Here is a 20094-nt window from a genome sequence, read left to right as displayed (position 1 = left end):
AAACTGGGGTAAGGGTCTAATACCCCGAAAATGGGGAGAATCCTTCTAGAGGTTCTCATCATCAATTTGGGAAGTGAATGAGAACAAGAAGGTGAAACACTCCACCAGTACCAAAAAAAGTGTCAAATATCCAGTGAGGACTCCAGTTATATCGATAGGCACCACAAAAAACAGATTAAAAATAATAATAAAAAAAAATAAGAAACAAACAAACAAAAAAAAAAAACACGCCGTGGTCTTGAAATAAGAAACATGGCGTAGCATAAAACGAAAGAAGAGAAAGGAAGAGAGAAAAAAAATAAGAATAATTGGGGACAACAATTTCAATAATCACATCCAAACAGAGAAATCGACCAAAATAGCTAGGTAAATAAACATAATAATAACGATAATAAATGAAGGTAAGATATATATATATATAAAATGTCCAAGGTTTTGTGTTTTTTGTATTTTTGTTTTTTTCCCTCCTGCCCTGGCACAGTAAATATTGGGGTTATTCGAAAAGAAATTCACTTGCCCTATGCGATATGGGTTTCTCCGTCCTTGGAGTATATTGTCATGGGATCAGCTCTTTGCTCAGGATCACTCAGGATCACCACTCTCCCGGTGGTGTTTTTTTTTTTTTTTTTTTTTTGGTGTGTGGAAGACTTCTGCTCTGTCCAGGGTGATACAATCAGAGCTCTGTGTTTAGAGGTCTCAGTATCTGTACAGATCCTGAGGTAGGACTTATGGTGAAGTCAGTCTTTGTGAATCTAGAGGTTCTGTTACCTCAGTGCCATTTTAATCCATCTTCTATGGTTGGTGGTCTTGGTCTTTGCACTGAACCTAGGATGGCATCTAGAATAGCGTCTTTCTTTGTGCTTCCAGAATCCCCTTTCCGTTACAATTGTCTCTGCCGGACCTATGGAACTGGGGATCATGCTAATTGTGCAGGTCTTAGCTCAAGCCCTAGAATAGGGCTTTTTTATTGGTCCCAAGATGTAAACAGTCTGGTCGTGGTTCTAGCAGCCAGTCATCTGTAAATCACGATCTTGGCTTTTTGGACCTACCAAAGGGTGCCACGTCTTCTGGTTTTGACTTGTCGTTAGCTGGTAAGGTAGGCTAAACTGCTCTAAGGTCAAGTTGTTCACATTTTCCTCATTGTCGGGATATCATGTTAGAGCTGGCCCTTGTTGTTGACCCTGCAGTATTAAGGCTGTCCCAGATGGAGTTTGTTTCTTGCAGCTGTTGTGAAGAGCTGTGCCGTTTCTATGTCTGGGATCCAGGGTTCAAGGCTGGATGGATGGTATCTAATCACCTGAGGTCTAAGTTGATTCCACATGACATATTTTCAAGGTAAGAGATATCCCTGTATTATAAACAACTATGAGTTTCTATCTCTAGTAGATAAGAGCTCTTTTTTTGTATGTAAGATTTCCCCTTTATTTAGTGTGCCTTTGCATGGGGAAGTGGTGCTCCGTTATATTGTCGGTGTATTTGGGGTGGACAGAGTGGGTAACAGAAATAGATTGCATACCCAAAAATGATAAAAAAAAAGAAATAAAAGTATATGTGCCCACAAATGTATATGTAGGACAAACATTTAAAAAAATTAATTAATTAAATAAATTACAAAAAAAATAAGATAAAATGAGTTAGCGAAGTTTTTAAAGGACCAAAGTGGTGCAACAGACTACTTTACAATTGGGGGAGAACAGGTAAAGAGGTAGTGTATTACAGGTCTTATTCCTATGTTGGAAGTACAGTTTTTCCCGTTGTCTTTTGGATTTTTCTTGTGGTGTGTGGGTTTGTAGGCATCTTCCAATCACACTCCCTGACCTTCTTCAGATTGGTAAAAATTTTGCGGCAGGGAAAGAGTTCTTGCATTGGGGATACTATTGGACCTAAGTCCGGTTTCAAGAAACAGTCCACGTTAGGGGGAGATGGTAGGGAGGGTCTCGCAGCATGAGTCCACAGGGGAGTTGGCTGTCTTTTCTTGCAGGAGACGAGGTGCGGGTTTGGCTGGGTGTCCCCTCGCCTGGGTGCTGGGTACTGGTTCGTTGGGTGGGAGGTCGCTCTTGATGCCTAAAAAATTAAGGGCTGAGGGTGGAGAGTTTTAATATGGTGGGAGACCTGGATGGGATTGAGGGGTGCAGGGATAGTTGGATTTCCGGGGGGGGAGAAAGGGGAAGGTATATGGGAGGGGTATGAAGGAAGAGAAAAGAGAAAATATCAAAGAAAGAAAGGGAGAAGAGAAAGGGAAAAAAGTAAAGAGAAAAATAGAAGAGCAAAAAAGAAGAAAAAAAAAGTAGTGAGAAGAACAAAGAGAATTGCAAGGGAATGCTGGTTTGGTTGAATGTGTTCGATGACTAGAACCTGTAGTTTAGGTCTGTACGTCGCAGGTACTGCTTTGGTGGACTGACTGGTCACGTGCTTCAATTCCTAAATGAAGGTTTAACCTAGAGATAAAGTGTATGTTAAAGAGTTTTCGCGTGGCCATCTCGTAGTGCAGGCAAGGTATGGTATCTCGTGTGGTATCCCGAGTTGCCATCTTAGTTTGTCCGCCCTTTGTATCTAAGGGTGCCTGTGAACAGAAAAGCTGAGAGGTTATTTAAAATATATTAAGGTAAAGGGATTAAAACGTAGTGTTATGGTATGTTGCCCTTGCAGTCCGTGAATTCCCGTGGTGTTCTATACTTGTGTTCCTGTTAACGATCCCTAAGGGATTATTGTGGGCCTTTGTTGTAAGAGTCTGATTACATACCTGTTCTCTCTATGTTGCTGTTTCTGTTTTCTTTGTGGTATAATGTGCTGTCAAGAGTTTGCGTTGTTCGTTTTTCATGTATTTTGGACACTGCTTCCACGTATATGTTGACTATTACAGTGTTCGGAGTTTCTACCCTGTTGAACCCTGTTATATGATTGTTAGGTATTAGTTGTGTGTAAAATGTATGTTCTAGGTATTTCAGAATAGTGCTACCATTCTGTGTTTATCTTTTGTCTTATGACTTACTTCGTTTAACATAACATGATCTAGGTCCATCCACGTTGCTGCAAAGTCTGTGATTGTATCATTTCTAACTGCCATGTAGTATTCCATTGTGTATATGTACCACATCTTAATGATCCATTCATCCGTTGTTGGACATCTAGGTTGGTTCCAAGATTTGGCTATTATACTGAGTGCTGTGATAAATAGTGGGGTGCATACGTATTTTGGAATGAATGTCCTTCCATCTTGTGGGTATATGCCTAGGAGAGCAATTGCTGGGTCAAATGGCAGCTCAATTCTGAGTTCTTTGAGCACTCTCCAGACTTTCCTCCATAGGTGTTGGACTAGGGGGCATTCCCACCAGCAGTGGAGGAGAGTTCCTTTCATACCGCATCCCCGCCAGCAAAGGTTGTTTCCATTATTTTTGATGTGAGCCATCCTCACTGGTGTAAGGTGGTATCTCATTGTTGTCTTGATTTGGATCTCCCTGATGATGAGTGAAGGTGAGCATGTTTTCATGTGTTTGTTAGCCATCCTTCTGTCTTCCTCAGAGAAGTGTCTATTCATTTCTTCTCCCCATTTTTTTATAGCTTTGTTTGGTTTTGGGGGGTTCAGCTTTCTGAGTGCTTTGTATGTTCTAGATATCAGCCCTTTATCTGATATGTCGAGTGAAAAGATTTTTTCCCATTCTGTTAGCTGTCTTCTTGCATTAAGTAGGGTTTCTTTTGCCATGCAGAAGCTTTTTAGTTTGATGTAGTCCCATTTGTTTATGTTTGATGCTAACGTTCTTGCCATTGGTGCTCCATTCTCAAAGACCTTTTTGATATATAGGTCTTCTAGTGTTCTGCCTATTTTATTCTCGATAAACTTTATGGATTCGGGTCTGATTTCAAGGTCTTTGATCCATTTTGAGTTGATTTTTGTATATGGAGTAAGGTATGGGTTGATTTTCACTTTCGTACATGTGGTTTTCCAGTTGTACCAACACCATTTGTTGAATAGGCTTTCTTTGTTCCATTTCAGATTCTTGCCTCTTTTATCAAATATTAGTTGGCTATATACCTGGGGGTTTATGTCTGGGAATTCTGTTCTGACCCACTGGTCTGAGGTCCTGTCTCTGTTCCAGTACCATGCTGTTTTGATTACTATGGCTTTATAGTATAGTTTCAAGTTAGGTAAGGAGATGCCTCCCAGCTTCTTGTTTTTCAGTATTTGTTTGGCTATCCTGGGTCTTTTGTGGTTCCAGATGAATTTTGTGAATGATTGTTCTAATTCTTTAAATAATTGTGTCTGGATTTGGATAGGGATTGCATTAAATCTATATAGGAGTTTGGGTAGGATAGTCATTTTGATTATGTTAATTCTACCTATCCATGAGCATGGGATGTTCTTCCATTTCTTTAGATCGTCTTCAATTTCTTTCTGAAGTGTTTTGAAGTTTCCCTGGTATAGGTCTCTCACTTCTCTTGTAAGGTTGACTCCTAGATACTTGATATTTTTTGAAACTATCTTAAATGGAATTGTATTTTTAATCTCTCTCTCCTCAACTTCATTGTTTGTATATAGAAACGCTACTGTCTTTTGTGTATTGACTTTGTAACCAGCCACTTTGCTGTATTGGTTAATTGTTTCTAGGAGTTTTACTGTGGACTCTTTAGGGTTTTCGATGTATATCATCATATCATCGGCAAATAGAGATAGCTTGTGTTCCTCTTTCCCTATTTGAATTCCTTTGATTCCCTTCTCTTGTCGAATTGCTATTGCTAGAACTTCTAAGGTTATATTGTTTTTTTTTTTTGGGGGGGGGGTTTTGGGGTTTTTGGGCCACACCCATTTGACGCTCAGGGGTTACTCCTGGCTATGTGCTCAGAAATCGCCCCTGGCTTGGGGGACCATATGGGATGCCGGGGGATCGAACCGCGGTCCTTCCTTGGCTAGCGATTGCAAGGCAGACACCTTACCTCCAGCGCCACCTACCCGGCCCCAAGGTTATATTGAATAAGAGTGGGGAGAGTGGACAGCCTTGCCTAGTTCCTGATCTTAGTGGGAATGCTTCTAGTTTCTCACCATTGAGTATAATGTTGGCTGTAGGCTTATCATATATAGCTGTAACTATCTTGAGGAAGGTTCCTTCTAATCCTATTTTGCTGAGTGTCTTTAACATGAAAGGATGTTGGATTTTGTCGAACGCCTTCTCTGCATCGATTGATATGATCATGTGGATTTTGTCTTTCATGTTGTTGATGTGGTGTATAATGTTGATTGATTTGCGTATGTTGAACCAACCTTGCATTCCTGGGATGAATCCCACTTGATCATGATGTATGATCTTTTTGATGAAGTGCTGGATTCGGTTTGCTAAGATTTTGTTGAGTATCTTTGCATCTATATTCATTAGTGAGATTGGTCTGTAGTTTTCTTTTTTGGTAGTGTCTTTGCCTTCTTTGGGAATGAGTGTGATATTAGCCTCATAAAAGAAGTTGGGGAGGATTCCTGTTTTTTCTATGGTTTGGAATAGCCTATGGAAAAGTGGTAGTAAGTCTTCTTGAAATGTTTGATAGAATTCACCTGTAAATCCATCTGGGCCTGGGCTTTTGTTCTTAGGGAGTTTTTTAATTACATCTTCAATTTCCTCTGAGGTGATTGGTCTGTTTAGGATTTCTAGATCTTCCTTTTCCAGTCTTGGAAGAGGGTGTTTGTCCAAGAATCTGTCGATTTCTACTGGGTTCTCTAGCCTAGTTGAGTATAGTTGTTCATAATATGATCTCATGATATGTTGTATTTCTTGGGGTTCTGTTGTAATCTCGCCCCTTTCATTTGTGATCCTACTGATTAGGGTGTTTTCCCTCTTTTTTTGGTGAGTTTTGCCAATGGTTTGTCTATCTTTTTTATTTTTTCGAAAAACCAACTCCTGGTCTCATTGATTTTTTGTATTGTTTTCTTAGTTTCGATGTTGTTTATTTCTGCTCTGGTTTTTATTATTTCTTGCCTTCTGGTTGTGGTTGGATTTCTCTGTTGCTGTTGTTCCAATTCTTTGAGGTGATCTTTTAAACTGTTGGTTTTGTTATTTTCCTGTTTCTTGACATAGGCCTGTATTGCTATGAGTTTCCCCCTAATTACTGCTTTTGCTGTGTCCCATAAATTTTGACATGTTGTCTCTTCATTGTCATTTGTCTCAAGGAATCTTTTTATTTCTTCCTTGAGTTGTTCTTTGATCCAGCTGTTGTTGAGCAGCATGTTGTTTAATCTCTAGGTATTAGTTTTTCTTCATTGCTTCTTCTTGAATTCAATTTTGACCTCTGTTGCATAGTGATCTGAGAGGGTACTTCTAATGATCCTTACCTTTGTGGTCTTATATAGGTTGGCTTTGTATCCTAAGACATGGTCTATTCTGGAGAAGGTTCCATGTGGGCTTGAGAAGAATGTGTATTCTGCTTTCTGGGGATGGAGGGCTCTATATAAGTCTATTAGCCCTAAATCTTCTAGTTTTTCATTCAGAGCTCTTATTTCTTTGCTATTTTTCTGTTTGGTGGATCTGTCCAGTGGTGATAGTGGAGTATTGAGGTCTCCTACTATTATCACATTTCCCTTCATGTGTTTCTCCAGATTTGCCAGTAGTTGCCTCACATATTTTGCTGACTCTACATTAGGTGCATAGATATTGACCAGGGTTAGTGTTTCTTGATCTAATGTTCCCCTGATCAGTAAGTAGTGACCCTCTTTGTCTCTGATCACTTTCTTGAGGTTGAATGCAATTTGGTCTGATATAAGAATGGCTGTCCCTGCTCTTTTTTGTTTTCCATTGGCCTGAATAATTACTTTCCATCCTTTTATTCTAAGCCTGTGCTTATCCTGTAACTGTAGGTGTGTTTCTTGCATACAGCAGAAGTCCGGTTTATTTTTCCTAACCCAGTTCTCTACTATGTGTCTTTTAATTGGAGAGTTTAGTCCGTTCACATTTAGGGAAATTATTGATAGAGTGGACTGTTGTGCAGTTGTATTGTGTGGCGTGGTTGTTGTTACAATCGGGGGTTGGATTGTGTAATTCGTCTCTGAGTAGGTCGCTTAGGATCGGCTTAGTTTGCACAAATAGTTTATGTTCGTTCATATTTGAGAATGTTTTTAGTCTGCCCTCCCATATGAATGAAAGTTTTGTTGGGTATTGGACCCTAGGTTGGAAATTTCTTTCATTCAGTCGTTCAAATATGTCATTCCACTGTCTTCTTGCTTGAATTATTTCAAATGGGAGATCTGGTTTGATTCTTATGTCCTTTCCTTTGTACTTGAGGTTTTTTTCTCCCTTATTGCTTTCAGGAGTTCCTCTTTCTCTTTGTTTTTTTGCCATTTGGATTATTATGTGTCTTGGTGTTGGCTTATTAGGGTCTATTTTATTAGGGACTCTCTTGACTTCCTGGATTTGTCCTGAAGTGCCTTTCCAGATGGTGGGGAAGTTCTCAGTTATTATCTCCCTAACTACCTGTTCTTCCCCCTTCCCTATTTCCTCCCCTTCTGGTATACCCACAATTCTTAGATTGTTTCTTTTGTCCTTGTTCATTTGATATTGGATTTTTCCTTCCAGTGCTTTGTCTTTTATTTCTTTGTTGGTTTCTTGATCATTTTTTGATTGTAGTTTTCCTTCGAGTTCTTCGATGTGCTTCTCCAACTCTGTGTTTCTGCTCATAAGGCTTGTTACTTTGTCTTTTAGGTCCTTCACTTCTTTTTGTATGGAATCTCTCATGTTCTTTGACATTTCTTCTTTAATTTGGCTGATTCGTTCATCCATGGCTTCCTTATACTCGGTTGTTAGGGTTTCTTTCAATTCTTGAATTTCCTTCCTCATGATCGCTTTTAGGTCTTCTTCCCATGGATCTGTGCGTTTTGGTGGACTTGGAAACTTGATAGGATTTGTCATGTTGTCTCCAGTTATTAGGGATCTCCTTGATTTATGCATAATTCTTTGTATTTAATGGTGTGTTTTGGAGTGCTGTGATTTCTAATTTCGGCCTGCTTTGGTCTCCTTCCTGAAGGTGCTTCTAGAGGGTGCTGTTGGGTGAGCTTGTTGAACCGAGCTCTTTCTCCTCCCCTTTGCTACCCAGAGTTCAGTCTTCCTGTAATAGGTATTGTTGCTTTTCTATTCCTTATTTCTGTCAGCGGTGCAGTTCCTCTCCTGGCCACAATGGTTGCTGGTGCTGTTGAGCCTAGTTCTCAATCCCCCCTCCTTTCCCTGGGAGTCAGTGGAGCTCCGCCCCCTCCAAGCCTCTTGAAGGGGTTCCCTCAAACCGGCCCTTAAGGCTCTGCCCTCACCCTTGGGGAGTCCCTGGTCCGCTCCAGGGCCCAAGGGGGTGGACTGCTCTAGGTCACCTGAGGGTCCAGATGGCTGGCCCTATCTCCCTGGTCTATTCGGGTCACTCAACTTTCCTTTCCAGGTGTCCACCTGGGGGGAGGGTCTCACCCGAGTCTCTCTTGGCGGTGCGCAGAGGTCCTGTTGCCGGGCATAGAGAGAGACTCCCCCGAGTCTCTCTTAACGGTGCTGGGGTCCTGTCGCCGGGCAAAGAGAGAGACTCACTCGAATCTCTCACTGGGGCCCTGCTGCCGGGCAAAGAGGGAGACTCAGCCGAGTCTCTCGCTGGGGCCCTGCTGCCGGGCAAAGAGGGAGACTCAGCCGAGTCTCTCGCTGGGGCCCTGCTGCCGGGCAAAGAGGGAGACTCACCCGAGTCTCTCGCTGGGGTCCTGCTGCCGGGCAAAGAGGGAGACTCAGCCGAGTCTCTTGCTGGGGCCCTGCTGGCGGGCAAAGAGGGAGACTCAACCGAGTCTCTTGCTGGGGCCCTGCTGCCGGGCAAAGAGGGAGACTCAGCCGAGTCTCTCACTGGGGCCCTGCTGCCGGGCAAAGAGGGAGACTCAGCAGAGTCTCTCGCTGGGGTCCTGCTGCCGGGCAAAGAGGGAGACTCAGCCGAGTCTCTTGCTGGGGCCCTGCTGGCGGGCAAAGAGGGAGACTCAGCCGAGTCTCTTCGAAGTCCAGAATATTTTAAACATATTTTGTTAAGTATTATCTAGAAATACATAAAAAGGACAATCTGTTTTAAAAATTTTTGTTTCTCAGATTCCATTAGTTTTTTTTTCTTTGAGATTTATGCCCAATAGTTCTAAGACTAATTCTGTTATTTCCTATGTAACTATGTATATATGTATTGTTGGTTTCTTAAGCTTCCAGTTATATCCCTTGACCCTGTTCTTAGAAGCAGATTTTTCTTAATTGACCTATAACTACAATTCTTTCTCACATATCAGAAACCTTAACATTCCATCAATTTTATGGAAAATAGAATTTTTGGTGACCTGAACAATAATAGAACAGGTAGAACATTTGCTGTGTATGCAGCCAACCAAATTCAATCTCTGGTACCTCATATAATCTAATAAATAATATCCTTGAGCACAGAGCCAGCATTAAGCCCTGAGCACTGCTAGTTGTGCCAATCCCCTCAAAAAAGACAATGTTTTTATACACATTTTACAAATAGAATAATCTAAACTTTCACATGAAAATTCAAAATGTTCACTCATTAAGCATAAATAAGATGATACTTTTCTCTAACAAAAAATTGGCATAGATAAAAGCATCCATGTGGTCTTGGTGTTTTCCCTTTTTCATCTGGCCAACTTATTATCACATTTGTCCTTATTTATACCTTTTAGAACAAGCAGGCTCAACTCCTTTTCATAAATCAAACACAGAGCTTGGATGTGACTTCAGGTCTTTGCATTGACATTTCTCTCCGCTTGTCACTCTTCTACAGAGTTAACTGCTGCATTTTTACTACTTACCATACCTAAGCGTTCCTTATCTGAGAGGGCTTCTTTGACTCCTCAGTAAAAGTACATCCAAGCTATTTTTACCCTCTTTTACTCTTTCCTTTTTCTTTAAAATGCTTATGGTCACAACACTGTTTACAATTTATTTCTTGCCGCTAAAATTTAAGTTTCAGAAAAAGATCAATTTTATGTACTTTTTTTATCTATTGCTAGTATAAAAATATAGGATTTTATGCATTCCATATAGATAACATGAAAAACAAAACATAAAGAACTGCTAAATAAATAAATTCTAAGTAACTCTTATACTATATGGATTCACTTTTTTTTCCTACCAAGTATCTCAATCATCGCCAAAGTCTTTATACTATATTTGTTTATGAAAAAAACAAAAGTCTTGAATTTTTGTTGAAATTTTTGGTCTAGTTACAAGTATTTTTGTTATTAATTAAATACTTTATGTAAACACTGTTGTTACAAAGTTTCAGTCATACATTGTATACTTCTTTCTCCAGTGGCTATTTCCCATTAATAATGTCCCCAGTTGCCCTCTTGCCCTTCTCACTGCCTGGGGCAGACATTTGACTTCTCTCTCTCTCTCTCTCTCTCTCTCTCTCTCTCTCTCTCTCTCTCTCTCTCTCTCTCTCTCTCTCTCTCTCTCACTGTGTATGCTAGGTTCAGTTACTAACAGTTCTCATTCATCAAGTATTCACATACCTTCAGTTCTTCAAAAAGATAAGAATGAGAAATAAAATTTTATGATTTCGACTATGTTCATTCGAAAGTTTGAAGACCCTGTGATGTAGAAAGCTGCAGTAAACTTGTGGATAGAGCTGAATATTTTTTAATGATGGGGCTTAGTTTTCTTTAAATGAAATTGTAAAAACTGAGGGCAATGTGGCCTGGGTACTGTGGATAGTGCAAGTGTGATGAAGAATGATGAATGATGGTGTAGGTCAGATCACTGTCTGCAGTTGACCACATCATCCTGATTTTGTGAAATGATAATTGCCTGTAGATTAATTAGATAGCACTGCATGTAAACTGGGATGAATAATGATGATGATCAATGACTAAGGCCTTTATGGCTTTTTCTTTTATTTCTAGTCTCTGAGGGAATGTTGGAATATGCTTTATGAAGCAATATATCTATCTACAAACCTGAACTTTGGTGTGGTAAAGGCACAGCAACTTTGATAACCAAATATTATCACTGTTGTAATTAATTCCTTTCCAGATATGATCCTGTTCGAGATTTAAGCAGAATTTTCATCTGGGTTTGGAAGGGTGGTTCAATAGGTTGAGTGCTTTGAGCACATGCTTTGCAAGGAGAAGAACCAGACTGAATCCCTGGCACTTGGTAGTCCCCCAAACACCTTTAGGGTTAACCCCTGTGCATAGAGCCACTGTAGCTCCTACGCACTACTAGGAAAGGCTGAACAACAGAAAAATATGTATAAACAAATCTCCTTCCTGTGATTTTGAATAATAGTTTTACATAATTTCTAATAATATTTTGTTATGTATTTCTTAATATGTAGTAAATCCTCTTCAATATATAGTATGAATTTCTACAATATTAATTTGAAACTGGTTATGCCCTACAAAGAATTTTATGAAGGTCTGTGCATATGGGTGTTTGAAATGCATAGGCATTTTTTATAATTGATAATCAATCATTCTGAGATATGTCTTACTTGGAATTAAAACTTGGTTTCATTTCATTTTCTTGTCAGCATAATGCTTGACTAATTGTAATCTTGATTTACTTAAATCCAATTCTCAATATCTTTATCTTTAGATTCAAAAGTTTGAATTCACTCTACCACAAGTGATAGATACCATAAGTGATAGTTTGATAGTATTTTTTTCCTTTCTTTTTTTCCTTTACTTAAACATCTTGATTACATATATGATTGTGATTAGGTTTCATTCATGTAAAGAATACCCCCTTCACCAGTGCAACATTCCCACCACCAATGTCCCAAATCTCCCTCCATTCCACCCATCCCCACCTGTACTCCACACAGGTGTTCCAGTTCCCTCATTCATTCACATAATTATGGTAGTTCTCTGTGTAGTTATTTCTTTTCTTTTTTTTTTTTTAATATGGAACAGTTCACGAATTTGCGTGTCATTCTTGTGCAGGGGCCATGCTAATCTTCTCTGTATCGTTCCAATTATAGTATATGTGCTGCCGAAGCGAGCACTATGTAGTTATTTCTATAACTGTACTCACCACTCTTTGTGGTGAGCTTCATAAAGTGAGTTGGAAGTTCCAGCCCTCCCCTCATTGTCTCTGAGGATTGTTGCAAAAATGACTTTTATTTTTCTTAAAACCCATAGATGAGTGAGACTGTTCTGCGTCTCTCTCTCCCTCTGACTTATTTCACTCAGCATGATAAATTCCATGTACATTCATGTAAAGGAAAATTTCATGACTTTATCTCTCCTGACGGCTGCATAATATTCCATTGTATATATGTACCACAGTTTCTTTAGCCATTCATCTGTTGAAGGGCATCTTGGTTGTTTTCAGAGGTTGGCTATTGTGAATAGTGCTGCAATAAATATAGGTGAGAGGAATGGTGTTTTGTATTGTATTCTTGTGTTCTTAGGGTATATCCCTAGGAATGGGATAGCTGGGTCAAATGGGAGTTCAATTTCCAGATTTTGGAGGAATCTCCATAACGTTTTCCATAGAGGTTGGACTAGATGGCATTCCCACCAGCAGTGGATAAGAGTTCCTTTCTCTCCACATCCCCACCAGCACTGATTGTTCTCATTCTTTGTTATGTATGCCAATCTCTGTGGTGTGAGATGGTATTACATCATTGTTTTGATTTGCATCTCTCTGATGATTAGTGATGAGGAGCATTTTTTCATGTGCCTTTTAGTCATTTGTATTTCTTTTTTATCAAAGCGTCTGTTCATTACTTCTCCCCATTTTTTTGAGGGGATTAAATTTTTTTCTTGTAAATTTCGTCAGTTCCCTGTATAGTTTGGTTATTAGCCCCTTATCTGATGGGTGTTGGGTGAATAGTTTCTTCCACTCGGTGGGTGACTCTTGTATCCTGGGCAATATTTATTTTGAGGTGCAGAAGCTTCTCAGCTTAATGTATTCCCATCTGTTGATCTCTGCTTCCACTGGTTTGGAAAGTGCAGTTACATCCTTGAAGATGCCTTTAGTCTCAATGTCATGAAGTGTTTTACCGACGTGTTATTCCATATACCTTATGGTATCAGGTTTGATATCAAGGTCTTTAAACTATTTGGATTTTACCTTTGTACATGATGTGAACGGGGGGTTTATGTTCACTTTTTTGCAAGTGGCTAACCAGTTCTTCCAGCACCTCTTGTTGAAGAGTTTTTCCCTGCTCCACTTAGGATTTCTTGCTCCTTTGTCAAAAATTAGGTAATTGTATGTCTGGGGAACGTTCTCTGAGAACTCAAGCCTATTCCACCAATCTGAGGGTCTGTCTTTATTCCAATACCATGCTGGTTTGATAACTATTGCTTTCTAGTACAGTTTAAAATTGGGGAAAGTAATGCCTCCCATTTTCCTTTTCCCTAGGAGTGCTTTAGCTATTCGAGGGTGTTTATTGTTCCAGATGAACTTCATAAGTGTTTGATCCACTTCTTTGAAGAATGTCATGGGTATTTTTAAGGGGATGCAGGATTTGATTGCATGTAGTCTTTAACTCTGGGAGTATCTCTTTGATGATGTCTTTGACAGTTGATTCTTCCTAGAGATCTCCTACCTGGGTCTCTGGGACTCCAATGATTCTTATGTTGTTTCTTTTGAGTTTATCAAAGACTTCTATTTTCATCTGTTCACATTCCTTGAGTACTTTTTCCATTGCCTGTTCGTTTGTCCTAAGGTTCTTTTCCAATTTCTTCTGTGTTGAGTATTTATGCATCACATCTTCCAGTACTCCGTTTTTCTCCTCAGCTGCTATTACCCTGCTGGCAAGACCATCCATTGAGTTTTTCAGTTGAGCTACAGTGTTTTTCAGATCTGTTATTTCAGTTCCTTATCTGAGAGGTTAATCAGGTGGTTGGAATTTATTAGGTCATCCAAGCTTTCGTCTACATTCTCTGTGCATGGTGTTTGCCTGTGAGGTTTCCCCATTGTCACGCTTGTAATGTGGTTTTTCCTGCGTGTTGTGGTGGGGTTCATTGATTAGAAAGAGTGTGCGGCCGCAAAGCCGCTCATCTGCTGCCTCTAGTTGACAGTTTTTTGGGGGTGCGCTCCCTAGGCCTCTGAGGAAACCTTCAGGTATTCAAGAAACACAGACAGGCACAGGAGAAGTTTCCCTTGGAGTCCTCGGAGTGAACAAAGGCACAGCAGGCCAGAGAGCTCAGCTTATTGGACGGCGACCCCCACAGCCAGAGTTTACTCACTGGGCAGCTTCAAAATGCAGTTTTTGGGGGTGCGCTCCCTAGGCTTCTGAGGAGACCTTCAGGTATTCAGAAACACAAACAGGCACAGGAGAAGTTTCCCTTGAAGTCCTCAGAGTCAGTTTGATAGTATTTAAAGAATAAAACTAAAAGAAGAAAACTAAGTTTTGCAGTGATTTGAATGGAGAAATATTATTCAAAGAGAGTATTTATATATAGGTCTAATATATAGTTGCACTCATACTTAAACTCTTTGAGTGCTTAAAAACTTTAAAAAATGAATCTTCAAGATTTAATTCTAGAACATTTATAATAATTTAGTTCTCCTTGGAATGGTAGTACCTTCTCTCCAAATCTATTGACAGATTAAGACATTTTAGTTACATGCAGAATAAATCACATTTTCTGACCTGGTTCAATTATTTCACCTTTAAAGAGGCTAAATAGAGATAATTACTATCAGACCAAATGTCTAACTTTATTGCTCTTCCACTGATGTCTGCAGAGCCATGTAACCAGCAAACCAACAGGTATGCCAGTTGACTTTTGGGCTGAGAATTCTGGATCTGCTTGAAATAAGAGTGAGCAGCCTCTCCTAAATCCTATTTTAGAAGCTCGACAATCATGGACATATCTCATAGTTGCTGTCATGTCGGCTCATCAATTAACTTCATAGATTCATTTTATTCTTTAAAGAGTTGTAGGCCAAACCTGAAGAAACACATTTCAACTTGCAGCTGAAAATTCAGAGCATTAGTCAGGAGGGAGGGGAGTCATCACTCTGCCGAAGCCTAGGCATCTGCATCCAAATATCAAAATTGCCACTATATTAACAGTCCAGCTTTACTGATGTTCCACTGACATCTGCAGAGACAACTATTCAAATAAAAACTATGGTATGCCATATATTTCCTATATACTGGTTTTCTCTGAGTGAGGACAAGCAGCTTCTTTTCATAATTCTGAAAAAACTTGCAGTCACAAACATATCCCACAGCTGCTACTCTGTTAGCTCATAGGTCCATCTCCACAAATCCTAGAATTCCTGGAGTACATGGCAACATATGACACCTCACAATTTTCCAAAATTGATACTCCAGTAGGAATACACCAAATTAGATGGTAAAGTAGCAAAGAGTTACTTGACATTAAAAAAAGGCAATACTACTGAAGTTTAATTAGCAACAAAACCTGCTGATAATGACTAAATGACCCCATTGTGAGATATAAGAATTTTCACAAATTTTCTTTTACTAAAGGTTTGTTTTTCAATAAATACAAATAAATTACAAAAATTTATTTTGTAAAGATTAATATAAAGTAAATTATTTTATGCCTGCCAGTGGGGCAGTCTTGTTATGGGTAAGAAGTTGGGTACATGGTAAAGTGAAAATAACATTGATAGTGTGATTGGTATTGGTATATTGAACACCAAAAACAACTATATTTAAGAACTTAGTTCTCAGGAGTTACTCCTGGCTATACACAACCATAATTTTTTGAGGGTTCAGGAGACCACTTGGGATGCAGGGGATTGAACCTGGGTTGGCCATCTGCAAGTCACTGTTTAAAATTATAAACCATAATAATTGCTTCTTAGGAAACAGATAATCTCAGTTCTGAAAGTAGTATTGAAAAATTCCATTTCCCTCAAAAATCTGCATTTATAAAAAATGGATGAACCATCATAGCTCTATATTAAGCATTCTGGCTTTTTGAAATCATAGCCTGGGTTTTTAATAAATTCAGCATGTTTAATTGTAATTCCATAGTTTGTAGAAATTTGGTTACAACTTAACCCCCCCTGGGGCCAGAGCAGTGGTGCAGAGCTGTAAATATTCTGTCTTGCACATGCTAGCCTAGGATGACCGCGGTTCAATTCCCCTACGTTCCATATGGTCCCCCAAGCCGGGAGCAATTTCTGAGCACATAGCCAGGAGTAACTCCTGAGTGTCACTGGGTGTGGCCAAAAAAAACAAAACAAAACAACCCGCCCAAAATAAAACCAATATTCACATCTATAAAATATGAATCATGCCAGCATTTAGCTTATAGGGAGTTGCAATATTATAGAGACAATTCTTATAAAATGTTAAGCATTTAATAAATGTTTGTTATAATCATTTATATTTTTGCAGTCAAATAGTTATAAAGGTGTAGTAATGCAGCCTGTGAAGTTGTAATATCAACATGAGAATGGAAGGTCTATGTTTTTGCTCAGAAATTATCTGATAATTATGATTGATAATATCAAAAGACAGAACATTTTATAAAGTTTAAAAAGCCTGCATGTCTTGAATGCCTCCAATAGAAATACCAAAACTCTAATGTAATTTTCGTTTGTTTGTTTTGTCACCTGGGCCACACCTGGTCATGCTCAGAGGTTACTCCTGGCTATGCACTCAGAAATTGATCCTGGCTGGGGGACCATATTGGACACCGGGGATTGGACCCAGGTCCATTCTGGGTGAGCCACATGCAAGGCAAATACCCTACCACTGTGCTATTGCGCTGACCCCTGAAAATGTGATTTTTATCCTAAATCATATTCTGTAGTACTAGAGGAAAACCTCTCAATTATGTTCAATTCAATAAGCAATGAACCTTGTTTCAACAGCTTATGGATCATATAAAGATCCTAGAATGGAAAAGAGAGATATGCAATATAAGTATAAATCCAACTTGTCTACTAGAAGGCCATCAGATAAAAAAAAAAAAAACTCAGGCTCATAAAAAAATACATGGCAGACTACAAAATACTATACAGGAGAGGGTCAAATAAATTGTCTGTATGTAAAGAAACCAGTCTTTCAGCAGAGGGAAAAAGAAAGTTCAATGAATTCAGAGATATTTTAATCTTCCTTTTAATTATATAAATAAATTATGATGGCACAAATATGATCTAGATCCGTGATTACATAGTGTGGTATTTAATACAGAAAACTCTAAACATTACCAATTTCAACAAAATATTTAGGGTGCTGAAATACTGTGGAAGAAAGAAGAAAGTCTGAAAGCAGACTGCTTTTGCAAAAGAAACATCCTGGGAAATTTGAGTGTGGAGAGAAGCCTTGAAAGAAAAGCAGTAATAGATACTTTCTGCTCTGCCTACTTGCTTAGCAGTAGATACTGCATTTACAAAGTATTGGGAATATGAGAAATGCTGCATAGCTGAGGAAGAGCATGTAGTTTATTTGGAACTACTCAGCCATTTATAGCCCTGGCAAAATTTAAAGAGGTCTATCCCAGAATTGAAGTAGAACTGAAGTGGAAAGTACAATTATGAGATGGTGGAGAGTGTAAATATGAGATATAGTATGTGTGTATATGAGATATAGTGTGTGTCTGTGTGTATGTCTGTGTTTGTGTGTGTGTGTGCATGTATCAAGCTATTAAGAGAGAGTGTGTGTAAGAAGGAACTCAGAGACACAATCTCATTAAGGACCATATTCTTTTCTGTATTAACTTCTAAACAGGTGATCTCAGTTTAAGTTACTCTAAATTAATATGCTCATCTTAAACAAAAACAGAGATTCAGGTAATCATGCTAATTTTGATTACTTTCACATAAACACGAAAATGAGTTCACACATATTTCACAATAAAGGTAGCCTCTTTCTTTAAAATGTCCTTATTTATAAAGTCATAGTTTTACTGACAGTAAAAATAAATGAAAAGTCTTGTATACTGTATTTTCCTTAGAACAATATGCATGTAGGGGCCAGAGCGGTGGCACAAGTGGTAGGGCATCTGCCTTGCACACTCTAACCTAGGAATGACTGCGGTTTGATCCCCTGCCATCCCATGTGCATAGCCAGGAGAAACCCCTGAGCGTCATCGGGTATGGCCTAAAAACAAAAACAAAAAAAGAATATACATGCAATAGTAGTAAAAAACATGACTGTATTCATAGAACTACAATCATATTTGTAATCACGGTGTTTAAATAAAGATAATTTAACAATAAAAAGGACAGAAAAATAAAAACATCTGAGTTTCTTGCTTCAGTTGATTTAACTGATTAGGAACATAAGGATCATTATTTGAAAAGCTACAGTGACAATGTTGCAAAAAAAAAAAATGGCACAGAACATCTACAAAGTTAGGGAAGAAGCTTATTTAATACCGAACTTTCTCTCCCTTATATTTGCAGAATTTAGCCTTTCCAACCCCAAATTAAGTTACAAGTTCTGAGCCATATGGCAACATGATCATATCTTTATTTAATATTGATGAGCTTCCTCCTAAACTCTGCCTTTAACTCCCTTTGCCTTTATCCTGCAAGTTAACCTGAAAAGCTTTGGCATCCAGGGCATCCAGGAAACAGAAAGAGGCTTACTCAGCTCAGATCGCACCATTATGTTTCAGCTGCAGTACATTTAAATTATATGTGTAGTTGACAGGCAAACATATTTCAAGACACAATCTTTAGAAAGCAGGAGAGAGTTTCTTCAGCTCCACGTCATCATTTGATGTAGATTGCCTATTATATTCTCGAGGTATTATGAAAAATGGATTTAGAGATATTTCCTTGACAATGGACAGACTAATGGAAACTGGTGACTGTATTTAAAATGTGTAGAGGTTTGTTATAACACGGTAATAGAAAAATATCAATTTCACTGACAGATTGGAAACAAAGTCTGTCAATGGAATGATAATGAAGTTATTTAAATGTCGACTCACTCACAAACATTTTCCAAACCCTAAATTATTCTCATTGCTTTAACCTCATGCATCCTAACTTATTAAGGAGAAGAGTCTGTCATGCAGCCAATGCATCTTTGGCTTTGGAAACTATTTTTATGCTGCTGAATGTGCCTATAGCAATGAAAGTGGCCACTCTTAATGATTTTAGGAAAAAAAACAAAACACAGAAGTCACTGCTATTTGATTTACAGCTGAGCATTCTGCTTCCTGGACAGCAAAGACATTGATTTGAGTGATGCCCAATGTCTCTTGTCCTTGAGTTTCCATCTGCTACTAAAATCTTTGTTTGGTGACATTGGCATTCTGACCCCTTGTGTCTAAGAAGAGGCACTCTTCCTTTCAGGGGGCCTGGTAGCAGAAAAGGATGAGATCAGGTGATTTACATACTTTCTAAAGCGCTTTGGAGAAGTGGCCTGGCTTGGTTCAAAGAATGTGTTCGTTTGGCTTCATGCCTTCATTTTGTATAGAGAAAGGACTTGCGTTGTGCCAATTTTCTCATAGGAATTGGGAATTGGGGCTGTAAAACAAGATGATCTCACTGCCCTTATAGCTCTTGGAGTAGTCAATAAGTGAATTGTAGGCAAAGATAGCTTGTTTGAATAGCTGAGGAGCATTGAATGTGCTCTCCGTACTAGTCCCACCTGGCACCACAGAACCTCTTGTATCTGTTGACTGGAACTACTGTAGTCCTTGTTAAACTATGTGAGTTTCTAAATCTTGACTTCGTAGGAAACCAGTGGGCCATACAGAAAACAAGACGTCTGTCACTTTTTCCAATCAAATACAAAACACTATCCAAGCCACCTTCTGCAATCTAGGAAGATATCATGAGACAAAAAATAATGCTTTCCCTGATCTCTTAGAAATTACAGTCTAGTGGAGGGAGAAGGAAAATCAAAAATAAAGAGTGGATCAAGGTAAATACTAGAAATAGATTTATTGCTATTAAGAGATTTAAAAAAGGGCCGGGCGGTGGCGCTAAAGGTAAGGTGCCTGCCTTGCCTGCGCTAGCCTTGGACGGACCGCGGTTCGATCCCCCGGTGTCCCATATGGTCCCCCAAGCCAGGAGCGACTTCTGAGCGCATAGCCAGGAGTAACCCCTGAGCATTACCGGGTGTCTGTGCTAGAGCATAGAAGTGGCTGTATCTTGAACAGTATGACCTGTGCCCTGAAATGGTGAGCAATCACTGGCCATAACA

At 39.1% G+C, this 20094-nt stretch overlaps 1 protein-coding gene and 1 non-coding gene across 6 annotated transcripts in view; one reads left to right on the top strand and one right to left on the bottom strand.

Annotated features, from left to right (window-relative positions):
• SORCS1 (sortilin related VPS10 domain containing receptor 1) overlaps positions 1-20094 on the top strand; it is a 656026-nt gene that overhangs the window by 323797 nt on the left and 312135 nt on the right. The gene's annotated exons all lie outside the window — the stretch shown is intronic.
• Positions 11888-11994, bottom strand: LOC125995331 (U6 spliceosomal RNA). Its single transcript, XR_007490873.1, has one exon. It is a non-coding gene; the product is annotated as a U6 spliceosomal RNA (small nuclear RNA).

Source organism: Suncus etruscus, chromosome 17, assembly GCF_024139225.1.
Source record: "Suncus etruscus isolate mSunEtr1 chromosome 17, mSunEtr1.pri.cur, whole genome shotgun sequence".
Classification (NCBI taxonomy): Eukaryota; Metazoa; Chordata; class Mammalia; order Eulipotyphla; family Soricidae; genus Suncus; species Suncus etruscus.
The sequence above is the reverse complement of the archived record's forward strand: the minus strand, read 5'-3'. Positions and strand labels throughout refer to the sequence as shown.